We start from the raw sequence: 17,362 nt of genomic DNA on the forward strand, positions 1-17,362 counted from the left end.
ATGTCAAAAAACACCAAACATGTTAAACCATGATAAACAAATATGAACTGCTCAGACAGGACACACAGAAAAACAACAAGTGTATTCATTTTGCAAAAACGTTGACATAACAAACATGGCAGTTTCAACTCTGAAAGAGAAAAACATGCAGCTCCCAGGGACCTCGACAGGTGAGGCACACAACACTTTCTAACTCATGTGTAATCTGAATACATCTGCAACAAAAGTCCTGATCTTACTGAAGATATTGAAACATGTCACATTATATATATATATATTTGTTTGTGATGGAGTTATTACTTTTGGTTAACACTAGTTGAGCTAGAAGGCTTTTGGAAAGTAGTGGGTCAAATTAAAGGTCTGCATCTCTACAGTACTAGAGAAGGATTAGTTCATTAAATTAGGTGAATAACAGGAAAACAGTATGCACACACACAAGGAGAAACTGCAGTTTATGGAAGAAAATCATGAAAAACGTTCTTTTAACAAAATGAATGAGAATAGCAGACCTGTATCCATAATAAACTTTGAGTTGATTGATGTTTTTTCTCATCAATAACTTGCTTTCTAGTAGTGTTTTGTTGAATTCCCCTCATTTAAATGATCTGAAAATCATCTGTGTTGCTTCGTGTTGACTTAATGTTGTGGCTTAACACATGTTCTCTCCATGTGTCTGTCTCATGACCTGAGGCTGAGATCCAGCACTTGGACGTGCTGCACAGTGTGTACCAGCTGCAGGACTTCACGTTCACCGGCACCTTCAGTTCAGTCGCTGAGTGCAACAACACGGAAACCAAAGAGACTTTGGCCATCAAGATCTTTAAGAAGGGGTCCCAGAAGCGCCACAGAGGTATACATCATCTGAGACTCTAAATAGCCCATTTCATTTAATGCCATCTATTAATAACTGTTTCTTAGATGCCTAATGTTTTGTGTTTTCTCTCCAGCTGGCCATGCTGAAAATTATCCGTGGTCTCGATCCGATCAACCTCGTTCGGTTCTTGGAGAGCTTTGAACACAAAGGGTACTCATGTCTGGCCTTTGAAAGGTTGGACATGAATCTGCACGAGCTGCTCAACGACAGACCTGGCAACCCGCTCTCTCTGGAGGAAATCAAACCCATCACACAACAGGTATGTGGATGTGATCTAACCATGATGAGTTGTTTACACCAACCAGTTTTAAATTGTCCATTTTCAGCTGCAGCAACTTTATTTATCTTCTGTCTCTGCAGCTGCTCAGTGCCCTGAAGTCTCTGAAGACTGTTGGTGTGATCACGCTGATATCAAACCTCAGAACATCATGCTGCTGATGGAAAACAACCAACTCAGTCAAAGTGATTGACTTTGGTTCAGCCGTTGTATCTGCTGAAGTCAAGCGTGGTGTCATCATGCAGCCTGCTGCGTACAGGTGGGTGTTTGTGTTCCAGTTATCATTAGTTGTTTTTTTTTGTAATCGAATCACATCACTGTATGTAAAACATTCCAAAATTAAAACGCTTGTCTTCCACCCTCAGGTCTCCTGAAGTTATTATGGGCCTTCCCATCACAGAGGCAGTGAACATCTGGTCTATGGGTGGTGTTTTGGCAACCATGTACCTCGGCAGCCCGTTATTCCCTCAGAGATGCCTGTATTATCAGGTATGTATTCTAAAACACTTAGATTATGGTGTATATCTTCAATATCCAAATAGGAACTCTTTGGCTAATGGGATTTCTGTTATCCAGATAAAAACCATAGTTAGGATGCTGGGTAACCCGGACGACAAAGTCCTCAGAGACGGCACCCGCTCCCAGCTGTATTTCAGCCCAAAGCAGGACTCCACAAAGTCAGCATGGAGGCTCAAGGTATGTCACTCTACCTTTCACTGCGTCAAGTAGAGCGGATGTTGGTTTCTAGAACTGGGCCGAGACTTGGAAAAAAGGAACCTTAAATATTAACTCTACTGTTTTAGACTGTTGATGAGTACAAGGCAGCGACTGGCTTCCCTCCACAAAAACACAGAGGGAGTTCAACCAGTGTCAGACGTCTGGACGACCTGCAGAAGGTATAGGGTCCTTCTCTTAATGTACAAGTAAATAATTAACAAGTTTGGAATACCCATGGTTTGGTTTAGATCTCAGCCATTTTTCGTTTTTACCTCTAAATTTAAACAATGTTGGTTCTAGTGAGTTATCCGACCGGCCCACTTCAGTACCGGCCCATCGGGATTCGTCCTGAACGTCCCGATGGCCAGTCCGCCACTGCCTCTGATACAAATGTTGACATATTGTAGTGGATTACTGGTAACAGCAACTACATTATTAGTATTATACTATGTTTTTCTCAAGTTTTATATCCATTTTAATGCAGTTTGCTGGCAGCTACCTGGTCATATTAGTTTCCATGAGAAATACTAAAATAACTTAGCCATAACAAAGCCACTGCAATAGATATGTTTAACCTCCTTTACTATGTATTACCGTTTTTTCAATTGCTAAAGCACATTAAGTTTAGACGGGGCTTATTTCCTCAAAACACTAAACACAATTCACAAAACACACAAGTGCAAAATACCTCATATATCTTGCTAAATGAAGCACTGCACTCAGAACTACATAAACACTTACCAATACAAAACAAATGGCACACACTTGACTTCCTTTATAGTACAAGACACTTTACCCTTTGTTGACGCTACTCCAATGTAGGAAGTCTCCTTTGTTTTGGAGATCTGAGCTGAGGTTTTGCTCTTTGAGTGTGAGTTTAAATAATTGTGCTTTATGTCTCATTTTAGTGTGTTAGCAACTGAAAAAAAATCTAAGTAGGAAAAGAAACAGTCCCACAAAACAGTGCAAGTGAGAAAACACCAACCTCTACCACCTGGGGGCGCAGCGGGACAACACATGTCAGTAATAGTGTCTAATGAAAAAAGACAACCTTAAAATCAGAAGATGTTTGAGGGGCAGAGGAATACATGAAGGATTTCAGTTGAAGAACCCTTTAATTTGACCATGATCTTATTATTTACACTTTTCTGATAAGCACACATGTTGAGTGGTCTTGGTAGAAACAGCACAGGTGTCACTGACAACATTAACATACATTTTTTAAAGCAAAAATGTAGTTCAACTTAATATTTTTACTTTAAGCTAACATAATACAATGTGGCCGGCATTCAGAAGCTCTCCTATTACCTGGCTTTAACGTAACAGAGAGTAATAAGGTTACTTGTATTTTGATTCTCAGATTAGGTTCTGATAACATCTTTACTAGTGATTGTAACGGAATACATTTGTATTGTAACCCTCCCAACCCTGCCTCAAACATGTTTGTATAATGAATATACATATAACTATTTAGTTTTACACCTGGATATAAAAAACCAAACACACAGAGGTGTGGGGGCTGCGTAACTGTACCCGCTTCCGCAGAAATCTCTATTGGCCGCCACCGTGGTGTGGGCGGGACACGACGCTGTGACTCAGTTCTGAGTCACTGCACGACCTGTCTGTCACATACTGCCTGCTGCTGCGTTCATGTACCATGGGGGAAAAAATGACATTTTTAACTCGTGTCAGAAAAATATCGCTACTGGCAGGGAAACAAACAAGTCTTTTAATCTAAGCAGTGTAAGCCTATAAGCATATGTCTACATCATATGCATTATTATTGTTCGTTCATGCAGTAAAGTTTCTACACACTCTCCCGCACCCATTGATAAAAGTAGAATTAGGCTACATATTCCCTGCATGTATTGTTAAGGCTAAAGTAGCGGTAGCCTTAATTATAATCGTATTCAGCAGTTAAACTCCAAAGTGATCCGGATATTACCGAGTAGGCTGTTTTAAAGACCCTTGGACAGAGGACTGGGTTGATCGTAGTTTATTTTCTGTCCGTGTCATGGTACTTAAACGCATCACCAGACTGGCTGCTTTACATGACTTCGCATTGGCCGCCTTTTGATACATTGGAGGCGTTGGACAGAGGCTGACAGTTTTAAGGAAAAGTAGACCTCTCAACAGCAGCGGAGTGAGCTTTCTGCTGTAACAACAACATCTCCAAAGCCATCTCTGTCAAATCTTTTTCTACTTAAGCACCGTGCTGGACGGCTGTGTCATTGAGGGTGAGTGTCTAGAGTTTTACCTTTAACTCTTGTAGTGTTTACTGGTGTTTGGGGCTCCTGGTTGTTTCTTGTTATGTTCCCCTTTAACTTCTTGGCATTGAATGTAACGCATCCTTGTTTCAGCACCTTAAACATTGTTCAAAAATGATTCTTTAATTGGTAGTGCCACTGTTAACACATATACGGGTCAAATGAACGGACAGGTACTCTTGTCTGTCTTAATTAGTCAACACTTCCACAAGTCGAAACGCGCAGCGTGGAATCCCCGTTACGCGTTGCCTTTACCGCCAAACTGCACCAGAGAAATGCTGGATTATTTGATCTTGCCTATTTATTAAAGCTGATACATAGAGACAGAATGAGCTAATATGTTTTATATTTATTGAAGCAGTGCTTTAAATCGGCATACATATGACACACCAAATAATCATATTCATTGGATTTATAAATAAATGTATTGACTTATATTTTGGAAATTGTACCGACATCCTCCTTCTATTGACAGACAGTGGGACTGCCGTAGAACACAGGTGGTTTACATTATGTGGACATCTTTTTATATGTATGCCACATTTTGTAAATTACTGTCAAATTTAAAACATCCATATTTACTTTGAATGTGTATTTTCCAAAAGGCAATATTCAGGAACTACAGTTTGAAAGGTTATCACAAGAAAAGGTTATCATCAGACTCTGAGTGAAACCATGACATTAGCTGTCCATGATGTACTCTCCACTCTGAGGAAAGCAGTGTATTCCCCGCTGTGATGCTGCTGTCTGCATTATATAAGCAGGTTATGGTAAAACTCACACCGTCAGTGGTGTGTGTGTGTGTGTGTGTGTGTGTGTGTGTGTGTGTGTGTGTGTGTGTGTGTGTGTGTGTGTGTGTGTGTGTGTGTGTGTGTGTGTGTGTGTGTGTGTGTGTGTGTGTGTGTGTGTGTGTGTGTGTGTGTGTGTGTGTGTGTGTGTGTGTGTGTGTGTGTGTGTGTGTGTGTGTGTGTGTGTGTGTGTGTGTGTGTGTGTGTGTGTGGACTCGTGCATGTAATGTCATCAAGTTCATTTTTAGGAAAATTATATTTGTAGGATAATACATGTTTTGAATTGATTATAACGTAATTATTGCATGGATTATTCTGATTGATGTAATTATTATTTATTTTTAAATGTATTTCTATTATTATTATTCTTTATGAGAATATCATTTTGCCAACGATAGTGTCATCTTACTTTTATAATTATAAACGTTTTTGTCGTCTCTTTTATGTTTCCGGTTCAGTGTGTAAATTGTCACAATAGGCGCGTTCACACCGCTGTACTTTTCCCACTTTAGTTCCGATATAGTTCCGAAATGTTGCATTCACACCAAAAAAAATCTGGAACTAAAATTAGTTAATGAGAACCTTTTACCCCCTTTTTCTCCCACGAAAGTACCTGCTCTCTAGCAAAAAAGGTTCCTATGTCTGATTGGCTGGGCGCAATGCAAACCACGCCCCGTAAAACTCCAAAAAAGTTTTGTGAAGCCGCCATTTCATTATCCTCGCATTAGCATTATTAGCATTAGCATTAGCCCAGTGCAGAAACGCAGAGAGACTAATTTATGGCAACACAAAAGAAAACATGGGAGCGGTGGAGATGAGGAGGTGTCTGCGTTCTGGCGATTTACTCGGAAGGCTTCAGTAGAAGCTGCTGGGAGTCCCAGCAGCTTCTACTGAAGCCAGTCCCCAACTCCGGGGACTTCCGGCCAGGGACTTCGGGTGGCAGTATACGCCGTGAAGTTGTTTGCGGTCTGCCAGTAAACCCAAAGCAGAAGAAGAAGAAGTGACGTCAGCTGCTTCATTTGCCTAATCCTCCCTCAGGGACTAAATTCTGATGAACCTTTGTGGGAAAAGTACTGCGGTGTGAAAGCGCCCATTGATGAAAAGTGCAACAAGCCCAGTAACCCACTGTACTACAACTTTGAGGTACTTCAAGGCCTACAAAAATGTATAGTCATTTATGTTACTTTAAACTACGATACTTTTTAGATGGAGTACTGTTTTTTTCAATATTTATTTGACAGCTTTAATAGTTACTCTCATATTAGGGTTTGAGATGGAAAAATAAAAAAACCTTGTGAACTTTATGAAATAAAAAATGAATTGGTATCATTTTGACTTGACTTTAAAGTGTGTAGTTTCCCCTAGACTTGTTTTAGTTCCACCAAAGTGTGGTGCTTCTCTGACAAATCACAGAAAACCTAAAACTAACAAAAACGGTAATTCAAAAAAATGGTACTGCTTCAGTCAGTCTGGCCCATGTTGGGATGCCTGGCCTGGATAATTTGGCTACCATCAAATGGCTGAAAAGCTGCCACAACTTTGTCAACGGGATTACACAAGCGACCCGGCTTCTAATTCATCAGATAATCCAGATTAAGGTGCCGTAGTTTGTCTGAGTTTCTGCCTAGAGCTCAGACGCTGCGGCCCGTCTGGCAGATAAACTCTGCTGCCATCCAGAGTTCACATGACGATACATTCATGACCCAGAACTAGCTCCCTATGGTACATCTCAAAACTGCTGGTAGAGTTCTAACTCTCCTAATGAACAAAGTAAACCTGTCCACATTTTGTAAACTTGTCAGTAGAAAACAGGTCACATACTATCTCGTTCTTCCATTCAACTCATTTACAACCTGCCATTCGAAACTGTTGTTCCACAAGATAGAGCAGCTGGTGCTCAAGGTTAAGCATGAGTACATTTGTTCTCACCCAAAGTTGACACCCATTGGGTGCAGATATCTTGAATAAGACCTCCTCTTCTATTTTCTGCTCATTTGAGTAGAGAAAATACAGTATGTCTATGACCTGATAAGCTAATTTTGAGTTACTATCGAGGTAAACCCTTGTCAAACATTAGCCAGTTGAGTGGTGAAGGAATAAGTCCTGAAACCCGAAAATGAGTTTGCACTACCTCTTCCAGTTCCCTTGTCTTGAAGTCAACTTTTTTTTAACATGTCTGTTATATGCCTGAAATAAGGTCTGTGGTTAACACAATCGTAAGAGATTTTCATGTATTGACCTACGACATAAAATACCCCAGTAAATCTCCTAAGCTTCTCTGTGTCTAAAAACTTTAGCCTAATACGCTGATGTAGTTTGTTTATAGCCTAATGATATACGCTTCAACAATCACAACCGTTTTTTTAAATGTGGAGAATATCCTTACGGAACAAAGCATAGTCAGTATTATAGAAGTGTGTTTGCAACAGAGCTTATGCAATAGCAACGAAATCCAATGAAAAAAAATGCCATGGCTTTTTGTCGAGGGAGTCCTTGCAATGCTAACTTCTGGGCTTGCCTACAAAAGTACATCATCACTCTGTGTGTTCGGGGGTTGCATGGGAAACCAGAACACTTCAGATACCAAATATTTTCCTGTTGCGTACGGATTCTGCATTCATAATCAGTATCTGTTTATAGACATGAGTTCTCAGAGAACCAAATGAACTCAACTGGATGTTCCATAGTTTAAATAAAGCACTCCATTAATGTAGTGGAAATCTCAATGAAATGACCATCTTATAAGGTGACCTTTGGCTACAGGTGGGAGAGGAGTGATGTGACTGGAGCACACCTGACAAACATGTCAGGTGTGCTCCAGTCACATCACTGCTCCAAATATCCTTGAACAGAACTAAACTCTTCAGAAGTTCCTCTGAATGGCATCAACCAATGTTTTCTGCCTTTCTCTTTTTATGCATTTGGCATCGTGTGTGAGAGAGAGAGAGAGAGAGAGAGAGAGAACTATAAATCTATAAATAGACAGTAGGAGAGTGGCTGTGATGATAGCATCTCCACACTATAATCCCTCAGTAGGACTGGCATTACTGCACTGCAAACCCTGAAAGTGAACAGGTATGACCTATAAGTGGGGTTATCTGGTGAGCCTAAGCCCCTGACCTTGTATTAAGCTTGTTAATGTGGACCGGGGGTCTTAGCCCATGTTTCACTCCAGACTGAACAGTCCAACTTCAGAGTAATCCTTTTAAATGTGTCATGTACATGGTCTTGCGGGTCAGTGAGACAGCAGGTGGGGGGGCAGATCATGTTCCTGCAATGTTGTGGGCTTTACCTGCCATTTGTTGAAAGTATTGCTGGACCCTCACTGTTGCTCCCTTCAGCTATCATTATCATCCCCAGATATATTGCTCTTGAAACTGAGCAGACACAATTGGTGTCATTGACAATTTTAGACAGTAGAGCTTTAGTTACGTTTTTTTGGAAATCTGTCCACTTTTTCTTCTGGTACAAAATAACATGACATTAAAGGATCAGTAGGAACAAACAATTATCTGTGTATTTGTATATATATTTGCTATTTTGACTAATGTCATAAATCATCAGCAGTGGGTGTGGGGGGTTTGCCTGACAACAAAGTGTGCAATTTATATTTTGAAGGAATTACACTAGCATGTTAGGGTTAGTAAATTCTCAATCCACCCTCACATGTGTGTGTATAAGAATGTGTGTGTGCTCCATGATCTCAGTGACTTTATTTGAGTGCTCCCCATTCCTCCACCTCTCATGCACTGACCTCCTTTTCATGATTAGGCAGCACCTTGCCTTCTCTTTCTCTCTCACATAGTCATTGTGTCACCTTATCAAACTTTACTTAAACAATCAACTGTCATGCACTAAAACAAGTGTGGAACAGAAGACATTTTCATCCACTAATGTCGATATATTTCCTAATATTAATCATGATTCCTTACAATATTGTGCATGTTATTTTCCGCTGTACTTAAAGTATGCTTATTATGTGCATCATAATGACCTTAGTAGGCTACTTTATGACTGTGGTAGTGTTGTTCTGCATTCAGAGATCCCGAGCAGACAGGAGAGGTCTAGAGTTGAGGTTCATATAGTGAACATGCAGTACACACACAGTGAAGAACATATGAACAGATGGATCAGATGTCAGAAGAGCGGGCCTCTTAAAGAGAGGCAAAAGATAAAAGTATTAAAGGGGACCTATCATGCAAAATGCACTTTTTTATGTCTTTTATACATAAATGTGTGTCCCCGGTGTGTCGGGGAACTCACGCAGCGTCAGAAAATAAAACCCCCTCTCTTTTCCTCCGCACCCAAATATCTCAAAACGGGGATACAACGGAGCTGATCCAGATTTGCGGCCGATATGACGTAATATCGGCGGCGGACCCACAGCACTATCAGAAACGTTGCTATCAGAAACAATGCCCGACTGTTTTGGACGTAATATGGTCAGTGTTTACATTAGCATTGCTAACACTCAGAGCTAACCTGTACTGCAGAGAGCATGTGTGTGAAGAAGCAGGAAATAAAAAAGGAACTCACCTTGTGGTATAACCGGCAAGAGAGAAAGCCTTTGAGCTCCATACTGTTTCAGAAATAATCCTTGATCTAATATTCCTTGATCTAATAATCCTTGCGTTTCATCACCTCAGCATTTTAGACAGTATCTGCCAGGTCCCGCATGAGCCGGCATAAGCTCCGCCCCCTATTATTTTTATTTTTGTCAGTTTAAAAGAAAAAAAGCTTTTATTTTTTTTTATTTAGCCTTTATTTATACAGGTGAACATCTCATTGAGACACAGGGTCTCATTCTCAAGAGAGACCTGTTTATACCAAGAATCGGCACTTTTGGAACAGGAAGTGAAATAGAGGGATATGAGGCTTGGCTAGAATGGGTTGACCAAAACACTTCATAGACATGTTTTTTATTTATCTGAGACCTATGCTATTGCCTACAAATAGCATGATACAGTAGGTGACCTTTAATAATAGATAATCCTGGAATCAGAGAGAGGATGGATGGACGGATGGATGAAGGGACACATCAATGGATGGATAAGATAGATGGATAAATGTATGGATTTATAAGGTGTATTGATGGATGGATCGATGGATGAATGAACAGATGGATGGATTGATAAAATAAGGGGTGGATTATTGGACAGATGGGTGGATAGATAGATAATATAGAGGGATGGATGGATGTATGGATGTATGGATGGATGGATCTATAAAATGGGGGACGGATGGATATGGATCTATAAGACAAATGGATGGAGAGATAGATGGATATATAAAATGAATGGATGGATGGATTGACAGGATAGATAGAACGAAAGGGTTACCATTATTTCCGATTATTACAGTCTAAATCCATTGTTAAGCTGGACTCTTTGCAGACCTTGTTGAGAAAATGACATCCTCTGAGCACTTTGCCTATACATGAAGCCAGGCTCACACAGATGTTGAGTTGTTGGGACAATATCATGTGACCTCCCTCTGCAGAGTGACTCATTGCTCCACCTGTGTAGTAGTCCATGTTACATCATCACTCTGTTGGAATACCCCCGCCCACATACTCTTCCTCTCCTCTGTGAGTGTGCATTTGACGGTAAGGATATGCTGCTCAGTTTTTAACATCATGCTGTATAACCAGAACGAATCACTATGCTGCATCATTAGCAGCAAGTTTCTTCTGCATTAAGTGCGCTGCACAATATATTGAAATGTTACATACAAAGAGTATATTTAGTATATGCGAGGGTGTTGAAGTGAAACTGTTCAAGAAAAAGAGAAGCCTGGGTTTACTTTGAGCACTGGGCCCAGCCAAGGCAGTATTTAGAATGCCCTTAATTGATTTAAAGCATAACTTTAACAAAAAGTTTGACCAACACTTGGAAAGAGTCAACTTCTATATTTTTTTCTAGAGTCAAGATTATTCGTATTTGATCACATGTATTGAATGCAATACCTACTTATTCAAAGGATTTTGAGCAAAAGAAAGAAAAAGTTATGGTAATCAAAATCAGTGTACGAAAAGCTTCATGGAGTCTTGACAGCTTCACGTCATCAAATTTAAACCACCAAGCTGTCATAATGATATCTGAATATGTACCGTGCTCGTCATCATCTTAGCTATGAATGTTTGTATGCTAACTTTGGCTAATTATCAGTAGCACAAAGTGAGACCTATTTTATTAATCCCTGAGGGTAAATTCAATGTTCACTATGGTGTTATTTACATTACACCACACATATAGGCCAGCAAATACATTAATGCACACACACATCGGCAGTGCCCAGGAGGCAAACTGGCACCTCTCCAGCTTCCAGTCCACATTCTAGACGATCGGGACTTGAACCGGCAGCCCTTTGGTACCCAAGCCAATGTATGTCATAAGTTTTGAGTTCATTTAATTGTTTTGAAGTGTAGTTAAGGTTGCGTCCGACTACACTGTGCTCAATGTCTTTATAATTATTACATATTCGGTCCCTTTCTGCAGAGAAATGTTCTATGAAATAATAATGTTTACTACGATTTAAAAAATGAACTGCTTGCTTAAACAGCAGACACTAAAAATGTTAACTGGTAAACATGTGTGAAAGTGTGTACTATATACACGTACATATGCATGAAGGTCTGTGCTCCCAGTAGACTATACAGCATTATATACGGTACAGTGTGCTGTCGATAACATTAGGGAACATATAGTGCCACCACTGAAAACATCCAGCCAAAAGGCAAGGGAGTGCTAACAGCCCGGCGCTGATATTGGGATATTTGGCATGCAGCCGCTGTGTGATTTATAGATTAATAAATGTATACTTTGTTATACAGGGCTGTGTCAGCTTGGCAGCCATTCAAGTGGCTGATATCTGTGTCAATAGCACAGAGTAGCATTTGTGGAGATGACTGTTTGGGTGTCTCCCTCAATGAAGATGTGTGTAGCATCGTCATTTGGGCTTCGTGTGGAAGAAGGTTGTGTGCTTGGAGTGACAAATACACACACACACACACACCATGTCACACACAGCTGCTCATGCATGCACAGGGAACACATGTTGTACCCAGTTGAAACGTACTGAAAGGCTGATCTGTGAGGAAGTGGTTACAATCTGCTTTATGTTGCATGAGGGTAAAAAGAGCCTGTGCGTTGTAGTGGCACCCAGCCTAGGGGTCCCAAAAACATTTATTCTATCATTTTTATGATTGATTTGAGTCTATTTTTTACAATTCTGAGAGTTTAACGGGTCCCCTATCATGCTTTTTGGGGTTCTCCATTTCCTATAGTCTCTTTCCTGCCGAAACGCCTACATTGGACTCCTTTGTTTACTTCTGCAACATAATGACATCACTACGTAACACTCTGGCTTATATTGGCTAGCGCTCCAACACATTGTACATGATAGGCTAAGGGGCGGGACATCTATGTGGTTGACCAATCACAACAGAGCCGTCCAGCTAACCAATCAGAGCAGACTGGTCTCTGGTTTCAGACAGAGGGTGAAAAGAGCTTTTTGAACCTTAAAGCATGGAGACATGTCACAGTAGAGGCACTAATACAAACATGAACCCGGAAATTAGCATTATACGTCCTTCTTAGAAACTTGGATTTGCGTTGTTTTACAGATTCTTTCTTAATTAATGTGGAGGACACCAAAAACATCACAACACATATTGTTGTAATAACTTTATCAAACTTTCGTTGGATCTTCCACCGTCTTTTCTGTTGTTATAACAACCTGTGACCGGACACAAAACTGGCACGAGAATACAGTGTACGTCGCCTGCTGCCCATGAATTGAGTGTGCCTAATTACACTGGACAACATGGGTTTAGCTTTGAATGACACCAAACTAAACCATTTTGGACAAGCAACATACCAAATGAGTCTGGACTAGACTCAGTTCAGACAATTTTCCCATGATGTTCCATCCTTTTTGTTTTTACATATCCAAATCCCGCTGGAAGTAGTTCCCATTCTCAGGTTTTCCACATTGTGTTGTTCCCAGAAAGTCTCACTCCATTTCACTTTCTCTCTATTTGTTTGTTTGAGCCGTTTGGGCTGAACTTTCTCGGAGTACGGCGTTTTTCTTATAGGTTTGGTTTGGCTCACAATTACTGTGCTGATGGAGAAACTAAATATGTTTTCACCCCATCTGTTTTTTTCCCCTCCAGCCCTGCTCTGACTGCTTTTATAAAGACACATTTTTATGTTTTGGCCAAATAGCTCCTCCATTTTATTCCTTTTCTTACAGCTGCTGTAGGTTCCTGTCTGGGGTTAGGTTTGTCATGCCTTGAATACAACAGCTACAAACAAATATAAATGCAACAAAGAGTAGAACCAATGAGAATATACCAATGTGTATTGACATCCATGTATGATAGAACTTTCTAGCTGTGGTGTGTAGCATGTATTGATTTTGTAATGCTTTGTACAGGATGTGCAGATTCACATGTGAGCGTCGCAGAAATATATTTATGCTACTTTTATGTTTTTATGCCTACTGCTGCCGTCTTGCATGTACATGGTCTGCAAAGGCTAAAGTCCCGGGCTGCAGTCGAATTGTCAGTTTATCTTAGGAAGGTTCCTAACTGAGTGAAATGACCCGGAAGTACCTCAGTGGCCGCCATGATAAGAGCCGTTCGAATTCTCTAGATCAGTGGTCACCAACCAGTCGATCGTGATCTACCGGTTGGTGACCACTGACCACTGAGTGTTTAGATGTAAGCCTATCATCCACCACCCCGTTAGCAGGTGCCACTTGATTGACGTTTCTTTGAGACATTCCTTGTCGCTCCCGAAAATAATAGACTGACTTCAAGTGATGCTGCATATTTTTTAACTCACTGCACTTATGGTAGATACCAACTACAACAAAATGAACATATTTTACCGTGATTTAATTGTAATACAAGTTTCAAAATTATGCCGGAATAACTACATACTGATACTGGTTAGTAAAAACCATTAATTAATGCTTTGACAAGTGTGCAGACAAGACGGCAGGCGAAGAAAAATGCGTGTTTTCTGAATGGAGATCGGATCGATCAGGCTAAACTAACGTTGTAGCTGCTTCGTCCAGACTCACAACATGTTACAGACACAACAGCGACTGTATTCGCCATGACACAGACAGTCTGTGTTTTGTTGATGTTTAACTTTTGTCCAGTTTCTGAACAGATATGAGGAGCTGTGAGCTCTGTGTGCTAACAGCTAACGGCTGATGTTTTGGTTTTCTGATTCAACGGCAGTGACGGCAGGCTGAGATCCTCACCGCTGATTGGCTACCGCGCGAACGCGTCATTCGCATCAACCGCGTCTGTCTGCGTCTTTGCATTGACTTTACATGTAATCGCGCCGTCCCCAAACATCGCATCACGTCCGGTGTGAACGCACCAATGGTCTATGCACGGATAAAGAATGTTAGAATTTTAAATTTGTAAGAATTGTTGAAAATAACTAGTTTTAATGTTAAATGTTGCACTTGCATGAAGCTTCAGTGGATAAGCCTCACAGTTAAAATGGCACTTTATGTTATCTGCTCACTGCAAGATGTTATTTTTGTCGTTGTTGCTGTCAACAAAATAATGTACTCATTCACTCAAACAAATGGAAAATAAGCTACATACATTTATATTTAGGATTGTAATGAAGGAATGAATGAAACTTAAAATGATAGGTATGATGTCAATATATATATTTATCCTTTTTGACATGTTAGTTATGTTGTGTTCTTGGTTGAAACCAAATGATTTGATGTAATTCAGATGCAATTAGCCTACATATAAGGCCTCAAATTGGAAGTACTGTCTGGGCCGTCTTTTTCACTCAATTCTGCAATAGGTAGATCTCGCCTTTCACCAAGGCCGAGTTCGGGGATCTTGGGCTTAAAAAGGTTGGTGACCACTGCTCTAGAGTCTAGATGATAGGAAAGGAGGTTTGAAACTTCCTTTATAACCTCCTTTAGCTTAGGAAACACTGGACCTTCCTTTACAAAAGGAAAGGAGAAAATGCTGCCCCACAATGCCTTGCTGCCGCAGCATTTGCCGTGACCCAACATTCGGCCGTTCACGAGAAATGATATCATGAAAGTTACGGTGCTTATTAAGCATTTTAGACGATAGAAGCTGATTTTTGGACTATTCTACTACAACCCCTGTGTTCCCTCCAGAGGGAGTTTCTCTCCCACACACTCCCCCTTCCTGCCTGAAACACCTCCATTGGAGTCCTTTTTTCTTCCGTGACATAGTGACATCATTATGTTACACTCGTGCTCCTATTGGCTAGCACTCCAACACATTGTATGTGATTGTCAGAGGTGGAAGAAGTACTCGGATCTTGTACTTGAGTAAAATAGTGTAGGAATACTCCGTTACAAGTAAAAGTACTGCAATCAAATTGTTACTCAAGTATAAGTACAAAAGTATTAGCATCAAAATATACTTAAAGTACCAAAATTAAAAGTAGTCATTATGCAGATTGGTCCATTTCAGAATAATATATATGATATGTTTTATAATTATTGATCATTAAAGTGTTATCAAAGCTGGTAAAGGTGCAGCTAGTTTGAATGTATACTGCATGGGTAGCTTGTGAATTTACTCCAGGTGGAACTAAAGTCTGATTTAAGACTTGATTATATTTCACATCATTAATCCAAATCTGTAAAGTAACTAAAGGTATTAAATACATGTAGTCAGTTATGAGTACAAGTACACCATTTACCTCTGAACTGTAGTGGAGTAGAAGTACAAAGTAGCAAAACATCTAAATACTCAAGTAAAGTACAAGTATCACAAAATGCTTACTTTACACCACATGTGATTGGCAGGACATCTATAAGCGGTCGACCAATCACAACAGAGCCAGCCAGCTAACCAATCAGAACAGACTGGGCTCTGGTTTCAGACAGATGGTGAAAATAGGGCAGTATGAGACAAATAAAGAGCTTTTTGAACATTAAAGCATGGAGACATGTCACAGACGCAACATACAAATATGAACCTGAAAATGAGCAGAATACATCCTCTTTAAGTGGATAATGGGAACCTACAGATTTTATTTTCAAAAGACCTTTCTGTGGTTTTAGCAGAGGGACATTTATGTGATTCAAACCATGACTGACTGACTGACACACACACACACACACACACGCCACTTTTTTTTGTGTTTGCGTGTGAGCACCACAAACGTTGCATTTTCTCTCTGCTTTGTGCCCAATTATTTTTTGGACCAACACATGTTCATCTGTTTTTTTTTCCCAAATATGTTTTTTGCGCCAAGCAGAGTGTGGACAAAGGACTGGGTGTCTGGAGGGGGTCATGGGGAGGGAGGGGGGGGGGGGAGAAGGGCGCGATGGGTGGGGGACTGGAGGAAGGGAAGATGGGTAGGAGTCTGCACGGGATGGCTGACTGGCTGTTTTTTGGGATGTGAGTTTTGGAGGGAGCAAAAGTGGGGATACGTGTGTGTGTGGGGGGGTGCATTCATCTGCATATATCTGTCTGCATGTGTCTAAGAACATGCATGCACTCCTTTGCTCTTGAACCTGTCTGTGTGTGTGCATTGCCTTCCTGTGTGTGTGTGTGTTTTTGTTTTACTCTGGGTTGCCAGGTGATGGGACCAGCTGGGATGGCTGAAGCCATTCACTTCCCTTCTGCTACCCTGAAGGCAGGGCGGGAGGGAGGGAGAAAGAGAGGGGGGGGGGGGGTCGATCGAACGAAAAAAGGGGACAAAATGGAGATGGTGGGGAGAGGGGTGTTTATATATATTTTTTCGCAAAGAGATAGGAGCAGCCATACGCGACAGAAAGAGTGTGACAGCGAGAGCAGAGGGGCGAGGAACGTTTTGAACCTAGCTCAGAGTGAATGAAGAGATTCATGAAGGAAAGTGGGGGGGTGGGTGAGGGAGGGAAAGTGTGTCAGGCTGAATCGTGATAGAGCAGCGGCGCTGACTCAGCCAGTCTGCTCCGGTGTAGGAGGGCAGCAGGCGGGAAGTAGTAATAGATTACTGTTCATGTTGTAGCGTAGGTGTTATCCCTGAACGAATACATTTAATTTGGGCGCCAGACAGAGGAATATTTAATATAGCCAGCTGTCAAAAAATGATATGCTTAAACACGCAGAAACAGAGGGATAGCCCGGTGACCTAGCTACTGAAGTTTACAAAAGGAAAAATAATAATCAACCAAGTCGCTTTCAACATAAAATTTCTGTATTTTTAACCCCAAATAATAATCAGTACATTAAACAAACAACTCATGTCACAGACCATTTACCAGAAAAACTTAAATCCAATATATACAAAAACACAAACAAATAAGTCAAATTAACTCACAAAACATCAATCACTTATGTGACTCCGAGAGCCTACGATTGTTTACATCATGGGGATTGACTGTGAGTGAGTGTGGGGGGGGAAGAAGTCTTTTTTGTCCTTTGTTA

General features: G+C 40.7%; 1 protein-coding gene across 1 annotated transcript in view; it reads left to right on the plus strand.

Moving 5' to 3' along the window:
- Positions 1 to 3,882: 3,882 nt before the first annotated feature.
- The window catches only part of LOC117475719 (SERTA domain-containing protein 2-like), a 53,350-nt gene continuing 39,870 nt past the window's right edge, over positions 3,883 to 17,362 (plus strand). Inside the window, 1 exon segment of the mRNA XM_034122038.1 lies at positions 3,883 to 4,105. The gene's annotated coding sequence lies outside the window, so the exon portion shown is untranslated.

The sequence above is a fragment of the Trematomus bernacchii genome, unplaced genomic scaffold (genome assembly GCF_902827165.1).
Source record: "Trematomus bernacchii unplaced genomic scaffold, fTreBer1.1, whole genome shotgun sequence".
Taxonomy (NCBI): Eukaryota; Metazoa; Chordata; class Actinopteri; order Perciformes; family Nototheniidae; genus Trematomus; species Trematomus bernacchii.